The following is a 12,453-nucleotide window of genomic DNA, read 5'->3' on the forward strand; positions in this document are numbered from 1 at the left end:
GTACCTTATTTCTCTGAGACAGGATCTCATTGATTGTGGAGCTGAGCTGATTGCCATCAAGCTGCCCCTCAATCCTTTTATCTCTGTCCCCAACAGTCCTGGAATTAGAAGGGCACACATCCACAGCTGCTTTGCACCCAGCTCTATACATGGATACTTGGAATTTAACTCAGGTCCTCATGCTTGTCCCTAAGCCCTCTTATTCACTGAGCCATCTCTCCAGCCCTTTTCCTTCTGTAGGGCCAGGGATGAAACCCGGGCCCTTTTGCATGTCAGGCAAATGCTCTACCACCAAGCTGCACCCCAAGCTTTGAATGTTAATTTGCAGAGAAGTGTGTTTTGGACAATATGAAAACAAGCACATTAGAAAAGTAAACAAAAAATAAATAAGATTTAATTACATTCCATAATTCCATTTCTTTGACACTGCTACAGAGCTGGTTATGAGATCCATGTTTATTGCCATGATATTCAGAATATCTAGGAAATGGAACTGGCCTAGATGTCCATCAGTAGATAATGAATAAATGTGGTCTAGCTGGGCATGGTGGCACACGCTTTAATCCCAGGATTCTGGAGACAGAGGCAGTCTGATCTCTGTGAGTTTGAGTCCAACCTGTTCTAAACAGTAAATTCCAGGACAGCCAGGGCTACACTGAGAAACCCTGTCTCAAACCAAAAAAGGAGGAGGAGGAAAAGAAAAGAAAAAGAAATGTGGTTCAGTATACACAATGGTTTTTTTTTTTCAGCCATAAAGAAAAATCACATCATAACATATGCAGGGAAATGGATGGAACTAGAGAATATTGTTAAACAAAATAAACCAGACTCGGACAAATGTAAAGTTTTCTCTCATACATTGAATTTAGATTTAAGAATGTGTGTGATGGAAAAGGAAGCAGGGCTTAGATGTACCACCACACACACACACACACACACACACACACACACACACACACACCCATAGTCCTAGTACTTAGAAGATGAAAGCAAAAGGATTAGAAGTTGAAGCCCAGCCCTGGCTACATAGTGAGAGGCCAGCCCTGGCTACATGAGATCCTACTTCAACAAAACTGGTTGCATCGGAGACCATGAGTAAATAGAAGTAATCAAGGGTGTGGGGGCTAATGGAATTCACGCAAGCAGAGTAGGGGGTTATTTAGGGGAAGGAAGGGAACCAGCAAAGTGGGGTGGGCAGGAATTAAGATGAATAAAGATGAATCGAGGAAGATGATAAAGACAGCATAACAACATATATGTATGGGAATGAAACCCATTCCTTTGTGTGCTAACGTAATCTTGCATGAGAAATTGCCCAGAAGGACGGGCGCAGCTAACCCGATAGTGCAGGTGGGCACAGCGACGGGAAAGACGGCAGGGTGGGAACTTGGGAGTGGTTTGCCATATGTGAACCGCAAGCATTGTTAGTAAAATCTGTGTTTCTAAGTTTATTACCATACGAGGGATCTTATAATTCTGTGGCTTTTTAAAAATTGCCACAAAAACCTCCCTTTTACAGTTGCCTTTTGGTAAATTGGCTTTCTGATAAGTAGAACCATCCTGTACTGTGCCATAACCTTCTGTATATAGAGCATGTGTCATTGATTCTGCATTGAATATAAAAAAAAGCCAGACTCTAGGGTAAGTCATATTTCAAGGTGAAATTCTAGGAAGAACCCCTCCCTCCAAATCATGCTGGGTGGTACTGAAACACATAATAATTCGCCTATAAATAAGATGGGTTCCTGCTTCAGGAAGCTTGGCTACTTCTCAAGATTTTAATCTAGATCTGTGGTTCTCAGGAGCTCCTGACCCAAGTCTTCAGTGTGGCACACACCACAGACAGGACCTGGTTAACAGCGTTCTGTCTTCCAGCTGGATTGGTTTCTATTTGAGGCCCAGTGACCCTCTTAACCACTGCCCTACTGGCTCGTCTGAATAAAGCTTACTCCTTGGGCAAATGGTCCTATTGTGAGGCAGTGACAGGGTCACATGCTGTAGCACCATTGGTTCAGGTCAGTCTTGGCAAAGAATTAAAAATCACTTGGGGCCCCAGAACTGTCATGGTGCCCAGACAGTTATCAGGGAATCTTGCAGGTGGGAACCAGGTGGCTCCTGTGTGCAGACCAGGCTGAGAACTGCTGTCAGCCCGCTCCCTGCCTGGGTAGGTTTAATTGGAGGTGTCCGGTGGACCTGGCATACAATAACCCCATGGGTTCTCCCTCTCTCCCTCCCTCCCGCCCTCCCACCTTCCTTCTCTCCCTCCCTCCCTCTTTCCCTCTCTCTCCCTCCCTCCCTCTCTCCCTCTCTCTCCCTTTCTCCCTCTCTCCCTCTCTCTCTTCCCATTCTCCATTCCCTTAAATCTTAACAGCTGCTATCCTTAAGTTTGTAGACTTTTGTTCATGTCTTCCCAAAACTTTTTGAAGGAAATATAGTCGCAAAAATAGATGTGAGTACCTTTGTGTGGGCACGTATTGGGTGGCACCTTTGTGTACTTTATATATAATAGGCAAAATGTTACACAATGGGCTTTGTTTTTTTTTTTTGTTTGTTTGTTTGTTTATTTGGTTTTTTTTTGTTTTTGTTTTTGTTTTCTACATCCTTTAGTTTTCACTCTCATTTTCCTTCTCCCCTCATAAAAGGGAAAGGTTAATTTGGAATAAGTAGATGGTATTTTGTCAAAATGTGTACACGCTTCCCGGAGAGGCTGCTGGTGGCCCTGTGGCCTCTAATCTCCTTGGTTCTTCTGTCCTCTATAAATAGTTAACAGGGCATCACCTCCTCCATCTGTTCCCTTTGGTCCTCCTGTGAGACTGGATGCTGATGGCTTTAGGCAAATATCCCCTCCCCCTCCCACCCATCAGGTGCTGTGGTACCCAAGGCTCAGTGGGTGCTTGCTCTTTTCACTGAAAGCTTTTTTCTCTGCAGGATTCTTCACACTCCAGATATCACCTCCAATTAGTATCTGACACTATGACACTTTTAAGTGCTGAAATGTCTAGAGGGCTCCTGTATTGCATTTATGTCTGTTTCTGAGGATTTGCAAGGCCATTTGTTGGGATCTGAAATGAGGACCAACCCTTGGCATCCCTATTCCATTCCTCCTGCCAGCTTAACCTTGTGTGCATTATCATATGATCCAAAATAAAAAGAACTGACCCCACAAAAAGAGAGTGTCTTTGATTTCTGTTTAAGATTATACTGAAAATGATTTAATGTGACAAGGGATCTTGCGAGGATGAAGCAAGGCCTTGCACTTAAAACTAAGACTGTTAATACTAATTAGTTTTTGGTGCAAGAATGCTGGAGCCTGCACCCCTTAGTGCATGTGGGATCTTTGCAAGTCGCCTAAGCAGCCACTCTCTTCCTTAATGTCTTCCTTTTAAACTGAAAACGGTAATACTACTTACTCTTTCAGGAAAGAAATGAGTAGATACATAGGATACTCCCTGACACAGTGGGGTATGAAGTATTTAGTATAAAGGACTGATATCACCACGCAAAGATGGGCATACCCTGACATGCTGACTGTCTCCCTTAAGCAAGGGCCTCCTTGAATCAATGAGCTCACCATAGTGAGGGCATTAGAATGCAGTGCTGACTCAGAACCAATTGTAACATGTGATCTCACTGTCCCAAGTAAGGCCAGGTATAAACTGTGTCTCAAAGCAGCTTTTCGCCTGTTGGGTCATTGAATTAGGAGCCAAATTATCAGTACCTGTGGGCTCATTTCCATTTTGCTTTTATACAAAGTGATTTTGTTGTTTTCAGTTTTTTATTAAAATATTATTGCTGCAGAAATTAATTTGATTTAATTCAGGGAGATAGACTTCCATTCCTTTTGAACCATGAGGAGGGGCTTCCCAGACCCCACTGAGTTAAAGTGCCCCTCCCCACAGTCAATGCACTCTCTATAAGGAAACCAGGGAGGCCATGGAGCTTTCAGAAGAAGCAGGAGGCAGTTTGGCTTCTTCAGACAAAGTACCTATGCGAACCGGAAGACAACAGTGATTTCATTTCATTTCTTTTTTTTTTTTTTTTTTTTAAGATTTATTTATTGTGTTTACAATGCTCTGCTTACATGTCTGCTTCAACACCAGAAAAGGGCACCAGACCCGATTACAGATGGCTGTGAGCCACCATGTGGTTGCTGGGAATTGAACTCAGGACCTTTGGAAGAGTAACCAGTGCTCTTAACCTCTGAGCCATCTCTCCAGCCCGTGATTTCATTTCTTAACGTCACTCATTTTAGAAGAAACTGCCTTAAGTTGTAAAAACCTATCCTGATTGTAGTGGGATGCGTTTCTCCCTTAGGAAATGTTATGTGCAAGCCAGGCTCAGTTGTAATTTAGATTTTGTATCTTATTAAAAATAAATCAATAACTTAGCAAAGTTAAAAACGTGCCGCTTCCTCAAATGAGTTCTGATTTCAGTTCTCTAACTAGTTCCTTCAGGGTCTGTGTACAGTAGCCACTGTGGTGATGGACAAGCAAATGTGCTTCATGATACTTCTGAAGGATTAAAATGTAACCTTCAGTAACAGTATGTTACATATAGGAAATGGTAGTTTATTGTGCACCAATATACTCAGCATTAAGAATAAAGGCAGATTTTTTTTTATAACTGTGACTTTATATTTTCAAGCCCCCTTGTAAAGATACATTCTATATGTCCAATGCTTTGTGTAAATCACAGACACCAGTAAAAAGTAAACTGCAAGTAGAAAAGATAGCTCTACCATTGGAAGAAAGTATTCAAATATATTGAGAAGCAGGAAATGGAGCTGGTTAGTCCAGATCTGTAAGAGTCAAATGACTTTAGATAGCAAAACCTTGTAACCACATGATCTGGTGAAGCCTCCAAGGACAGAGCCTTGCTTTAGCATTTCATATCAACCCTCTGTGGACCTAACACCCAAATCAAGATTCTATTTCAACTTACTGCCCAAGTTGTGCAACTCCAAGGTATACCCTGCTCACTAACGAGAGCATAGAAGGTAGGAATATGGTCCCACCCATCAAACAACTGGTACAGCACAAAATCCAAACCTTTTATGTAATTAAAGCCACAAAGAGTCATGAAGGTGTCACAGGATGCATAATCAGACATAGAGAAAGTAAGTCTTCAGAACAATTTGGAAGAGAGAATGGGTGTGTGAAATGTCAGAAGAAAGGGCAAAGGGTTGTTCTAACTGCTGCAAATTGTTCAGAATGGAACTTGGAGTGTGGAGTTCAGACAGCTATGAATTGAGTACTTCAAACCCCTATAAAAGTGCTTTACTAAGCATTCAGGCCTACTGGTAGAGCTCAGAGATAATCCTCTTACTTAGCATGTACAGGCCCTGTATTTGATCCCAGCAAGCAATCAAACAGTATACAACTGCTTTTTAAAACACCTTAGTGGGCTAGCTCAGTGGTAAAGAGCAGAGAATTTAGTTCCCAGCACCCACATGGTGGCTCACAACTGCCTGTAACTCCAGTTCCAGGGTGTCTGATGCCTCTTCTGACTTCTGGAGTTTCCAGCACACATAGCACACATGTGGTGCACATACATACATGCAGGCAAAACATCCATGCACAAAGAATAGAAATAAGTCTTAAAAACCTTGGGGTCCATGTCTGTGTCTCTGTATATGTCCATTCATGCGTGTACCTGCCATGGCATGTGGCCTGAGGACAATCTACCATATTTGAGTCAGGCTTTTGTGTATTTCCTTCTGCATATACAAGCTTCCAGTGATATTCCTGTCCCATCTCCCTTTAGATGTGCTGGCCTTGCAGGCATGCATTACCATGGCTACCTTTACATGGATTCTGGAGTTCAGACTCAGGCCCTCACACTTTCTGACAGATGCTTTACCTGCCAAGCCATCGCCTTAGCACCCTCAAATCACTTTCTCACTTCCTGTTTAAGATGTACCTGTCTGGAACTATATTCTTGAACAGGTTTCAGTATCCAATATATTCAGTATTGCAATATTTTATGATCAACACCTTTGGGTGTGCAAACACCTCTCCTTTTGTTTATAAGCAAGACCTTTTCCATTGACCTTTCTCTGGGCGCTAAAGGACTAGGAACACTCTTGTCTCAAGGGTGTGGCAGTGGGGACAGGAACAACATTTCCTCTGGACCTGCATAGAGACTGGTGTCAGGTCATTAGGAGAAAAGAGAGTTTGATTCCCTCAGCTCCAACAGTGCATGTGTCTGGAACAGTTTTTAAAACACATCAAAGATTTAGTGACTTAACAGAGTGTAGCCATTTTGCCTCAGTGATAAAAAGTATAATAGTACAATTACGGTGTTTTAGGAAGTTTGCCATGGACCTAGTTGGTGGATGCAGTAAGTGAAGGGAATAAAGTAGGCACCCAGTAGGTACTTATCAACCTACCCATCTTTCTGGGGAGTTTTTTTTCTTCCCATGTAAGCCCCCTAAAACCTTGATGGCTTTAGCTCAAACCAAAGAGAAAGAGTGTTTATTAAAACCAAACAACAAATATACTGGTTTGGTAATATCCAGTTCGTGGGGATTAAGTAAATGCTTTATATCTTTACTAAGAACAGTTATTGCATTGAGAATCTTTTTGCTTTACATTTGTAAATTTTCAAAAGCATCTAAGCTTTCAATTGAATCCTACATATGTTTGTATCCTATCTTACTATTTAAGGCATCGATGTCCCCGTTCACTGCTAACAATTGCACCTGTTGACAATTCTCACTGTTGCTTTGAGTAATTGAAAATGGCCCAAGCTCCAGCTTTACCCTGCCAGGGTTATATCATTCAGGCTTTCTGCTAGGTCCTACTTCTTCTAGGCCACATTAGAACAACATTGGAGAACAGTGTGTGTCAGAATTGATTCTAGTTGCCAAACTACTATGTGTTTACAGTTTAATATTCAGACCTTCATAAACTGTTTTGCTTTTGCTTCTCATCTTTGAGGTGGGGTCTCACTGCAGCCCAGGCTGCTTCCAGACTCATAAACTAAATTGTCTTGGCCTCCCAAGTGCCAGCATTGCAGGAGCAAACTCCCTCCCTCCTCATCCTCAGCTACCCCTTTCATATACATTTTCCCTTCTAATGTGTAACATGCTATCTTCAACTTGACCTCCCAGTACCCTATCCACAAAATTACATTCTTGAGTTTGTAAGTGAGACAGTGGGTTTGCTTTATGATAATAGGTGTGTGTGTGTTTCCTATTCAATTTAATACTGAGAAAGCCGGAAGGCTTACCTCTCAAAATGACAGAAATGATTTATTTGCTAAAGCTTTTAAGCATAGCACTATTGGATTCTCAGTGGAAGATCATTTATAAAAACAAAAAGGGATTTGATAGGCCCAGTCTGAAGTATAATACTTACCGCAATTGTATGTCCATCATTTTAAGAGTATTACTATATTAGGAAATTATATGAGTAAATAGTATCCATTCTACTCAGTGAAGATTATGGCCATGACATGGAGGCCTTGGACATGTTGGCTGGAATGTGGGATATAATAGACCTTTGCAATCATCTGACTTTAAGTAGATATCCCTGGATGTTTGTAGGCATGCTCACTCTATTGTAAGGAAGAAACCCTGCACTACAAGTGGCAGTCTAGTCAGTTTCACTGTTGAGAAACATTACTTAAAACAGATCCTTGTAATATATGCACTTGCATGGCATGTATTCTAGTAAGAAGTTTTTTCTCTTTTGGGGGCCCACTACCTAGCCCCCAAATAAATCTCACACGGAGTCTCATTATTATGTATGAGTGCCCAGCCTTAGCTTGGCTTATTTCTTGCCAGCTTTATTTATACTCTCTGCCCTCCAGCCCTGCCTGTCCTTGCTCCTGCCTTGCTATTGGCCGTTCAGCTCTTTATTAGACCACCAGGTGTTTCAAACAGGCACAGTAACACAGCTTCACACAGTTAAATGCAGTATAAACAAAAGTCACACACCTTAAAATAACATTCCCCAACAATGTATTGAACCAAAGATACTTGGGTTTCCGTTTGTCTGGACTGATACACTGCCCCCCCATCAAGTTTTCTCCCAAGATTTGTGCAAATCATTTAAATTATTTCTTAAGTGATATATTTTGAAAATACATTCTATCTGATTTGTGAGGTTAAGGAATGAATGTCAAGCCTTCTTTTTCTGGGTCTCCTTACATTCCTAGCCTTTAAGGCTGTCCTAGAAGAAAACATCTTCTCTGTCGCTGGCGTTGATATTAGGGAGTGTTGAGGAGAAAGCTTGGGAAGAGGTGATAAAGCAACAAGGGTTGGGATTGAGGGACAATCTAAGGACATTGCACATAAACTAATAAAGTGCCTTGGTTTGCTAATGTTTTGTATTGCTTTTCACCCATAAACCCTTAGATCTCATTGAAAGTCGCATAGTCACATCCCATAATAATTGTCTCATGGAGGAAAGCTGTGTCTCCCTCGTTTTTTCAGTGGGTTTCATGAAGATGGGTAAGAGAATGGGGGTGTCACAGCTGTCTCCTAACCAGAGGAGAGTGGATGCTCATTATTCTGTTATTTGGCCCTAAGGCTCAAATCTCTGGGACTGTGGATGGGGTGAGGAGAGCAATCCAGCCGTATCCATGTGAGGTTCATTTTTATGGGTAGGTGCAGAGATTGGCGACAACAAAGGACGGCCTTATCTGAGTCTTGGTTTCTTTGCCCATTTCCTCCTGGGTATATAATTCTACTTTCCATCCTCACCAAGTAGGAAACACAGGTCAGTAAAGGCCTGAGGGCTCTAACAGCTCAGCCCATACACAACACATTAATCTAACACCAGCACCCAAGGTCAGCACGTGTGCCTGACTGTCCCCAGTGATAAGAAATACATTTGGTTGCCGGCCTCTGGTCCTGGTTCTTTCTGTCTCCCAAATCACATTAGAAGTAGAAATTCGGCCAGGCACAGTGTATGTCTCTAATCCTAGAACTGAAGGTGTAAAGTCAGAGGGTCATGAGCTCATGATCCAGCCTGGAATAAGTAGTTAATTCCAGAACAGCCTGGGCTACAAAGTGGGACGCTGTCTCCAAGGACGGGCATGGACTGGAAACTCCTTCATAACATGAATCCTATTATTCCTGAATCTTCCATGCTCAGAGAAAGTGCTTTTTCTAAAACAAACCTCAACTGCTCCGTGCTGGCCTGGGATGTCTCTAAGTCCTGTGTCCGTAAGGTGTTACCTATTCGGATCATGAGCAAGAGGGCGAGATGCATTCCCACGTGATCCTAGGTTAAAGTTTAATTCCATCTTTGATAATATCCCCAGGTTACTTAGTGAAACTTGTGGTTTGAGGAAGAAAGCTTAGCATATACCTCATAGCCATACAAATGAATCCTAGAGGTTACCCTTCGGGCCTGGTAGAACAGGGGAAACGTACTCTATTGGCAGTGAAGTGCCTAGTGGGTAATGAAGATTTATAGAAATGTTATAAAAGGCCCTGCAGGGCTCTGCTACTTCTCTGCTGACAGCTTTGCCACTTCTAGTATAGTACTTACTGTCCCTCTCATATGCCCCTAACAAAAGGTGGTCACATAAAGATCAAAGCAGACCTGCCTTTGATTTCCCTTCCAGAGAGTCAGCATCCATTTTGTGCAGTGTCCTTTGTGCCTCTTAGAAGCTATAATGCTTCAAGGTGGCAGAATGTTGTGCTTTCGTCGCCGCAGAAGCCATCATTAAGCAGCAGCATCCTAGGAAATAGTGAGGGAAACCCTTAACTTCAAGGGTGAAAATGGCCAGGGACCAGCTGGGCCCCTTTGTTCCGCATGATCCCATGTCAACCTTCGCTTTCTTTGCTACTTTCAAGTCATCTGAGGTTTTAAACTTGCATTCAAGTGTGGATTTCTAAAGACCCTGCTGGAAGTAAATTACTACTTACCTTGAGGGGGGAATATATTAAATATTTTAAAAATTACTAAGTCTGGTAGTTTTTCTAGGATTAATAATCTCATTTAATAAAAAAATACTGAAAACAATGTTTATTTCTGGGCTCTACTCAAAAGTAAAAACGCACATATGTAGAACTTGTAATTTACCAGTGGCAGCCACTCAACCCAGTGGTAATAATTCCTGTTTTTAACTATACTATGGTCCTTGAATAGTCCAAATTAGGCTTTCTCCCGCTGCAGCATGGTTTTTGTTTCTTTATAAAGCTCAGCAGGCTTTTAGAAAGGAAAATTGTAGGTATACTTCTCACTGATTGGGCAGATTTCTTCCGTTCAGTTATGGCCTCTGCTAGTTTTTAAACGTCTGCTTACAGCATAGAAGCCTGGGAAGTGTAGTAGTGGCCATGCGTGCATGTGTGTTTGGCTGCTTGTGCTCAGCCTCTATACAGCGTTGCTGCAGCTGGATCCACATGTTCAGCTCATCTTCTGTAAGCATCCGCTGGTCTCACTCTGCCCCATGCTCTCCCACCTGAGGAATTAGAGCATGACCAGAAGCACTAGCACAGCCAGCCGGGAAAGGAAGACAAAGTGACAAGATTCACTGTGCTTACTGTTTCATTGGAGACAGAGCCTCATTATCTGACCCAGGACGGTCCCAATGTCTCCAGTCTTCTGCCCCAGCCTCTCAAGTGCCACGGTTGTAGGCATGTGCCATCACACCCAATTGTTTTGTTTTAAACTTTTGAACATACAGCTTATGATTATTAAGTTTTGGGTTTTGTTTTTTGTTTTTTTTTTTTTTTTTTTTTCGATATAAGGCTGATCTAGTTGTAAAATCTACACTCTTTCTCTAGGCAGTGTTTCATTTGTTCTAAGTTTATACAAAGTCTTTATTAACACACAATTTTAACAATTTCAAGAAAGCAATGGCAATGTCTTCTTACCTACTGAGGCCTACAAGCCCTTGGCCCCACAGGGACTAAGTTAAGACTGTCTCCAGGTAACATGCAAAGACAGTTATGCCATATTTAATTGAAGATGGTTGTTGGTACACTCCTGTGATGCCATCACGCGGAATGCAGACAACTGGTTCAGGAAGATTTAGATTCGTGCTGTATAGTAAGAACTAGGCCAGCCTCTGCTCCATCACAAGATACTGTCTCTAATTAATTAATTAATTGATTGATTGATTGATTGAAAAGGGATTCACAATTCCAAGTGGTACCCATTTTATTTCGAGGAATGCTTAAATTTAATGTCTTGCCGTTCCCCTTCTCATATTTGCCCCTCTTGAGAATCAAAGTATGAAAGGCTAAAAGCACTAGAACGAAGATGGTAGTTACACTATGCCCCTGAGGGCAAACTGCTCTGTCCATTAAAGGTTGGATTGAAAGAGTTAAACTGGCCTCAGGCTGGAGAGATGACTTGCCAGACAAAATGCTTGTTGTGCAAGCATGAGGACCTGAGTTCAGATTCCCAACATCCATAGAAAAGCGGCCACGGGCAAGAGAATGGACACAGGCAGAGCCCAGGGATGCTCTGGCTGCCCAGTTTAACTGGCATGGTGAGTTGCAGGTCCAGTGAGAAGCCCTGTCTCAAAACTAAGGTGGAAGGCGTTTAAAGAAAGCATTGTCTTGTCAGCCTCCACATGCACCCACATGCTCACAAGAAACTCACATCAAATGTATGTGTGTCTTAAATGAAGCCAGATCAAGCCCCGGTGCTCCTGGGATTGGGTAAGAACAAACTCCTGTATCAGAGATTGGATTGGAACATTTAAGAAATTGATCTCACACTGGGGGTAGGGGGAGGTAAAAATGAGAAAATGTATACTTCACAAGTAGGAAAAACAACCTCACTATTACCACTGTTTGATGTTGGGATGTTTGCTTCCCTGTGACTGATCACATCCATGGCTGTGACAGACAGACCTAGCTAGTATCAAGATCAGGATTCATAAGGCCCCAGGACAAAAGCATCTTGACTCTTGGGCAAGAGATCTGAGTTTAATCTTGACTCAGCAACCCAGCTGGTTGTTTGACTTTGGCCTCTCTGTGCCCATTTCCTGTTGGTCAGGTGGCAGTACTCCTCTTCACGCTGTGGTGACTAACTACAGTGACCTTAATGTCTGCTGTGATAAGGCTGAGCAAGGTCCCAGTCAGCGAGTCCCTGCTCTGTACCTTGATTTGCACTCACGGTTTGTTTGGAGGTGACTTTTGGTCCTCAGTCAGTCTTCTTTTCCAGTAAAAGTTGTCAAAAGTAGCATAGAGTGTTAAAAGAAAACAGAAGTCTTCATGGATACAAATCAGATTTCAGTCTCTCAGGCTAGAGAGTGAAGAATCCAGTGTTTGTCACTGGAGGATGTCCCCCTGATGTGGACACTAAAAAGGAAAGCACTACTCAGATGAGCATGCTGGGTAAGGACTTGGGTCTGGTCTTCATTGGGTTCTGTCCTGTAACCTCTTCCAGGTACCTCCAGCACGTGGGACTTCCTGGTGAAATTTGTCACCTTATGTGGACAAATTAAAGTCCAGGTGGCTTCTGCTTTGCTGTTGTCCTTCATCCC

This window comes from Phodopus roborovskii, unplaced genomic scaffold (assembly GCF_943737965.1).
Source record: "Phodopus roborovskii unplaced genomic scaffold, PHOROB, whole genome shotgun sequence".
Classification (NCBI taxonomy): domain Eukaryota; kingdom Metazoa; phylum Chordata; class Mammalia; order Rodentia; family Cricetidae; genus Phodopus; species Phodopus roborovskii.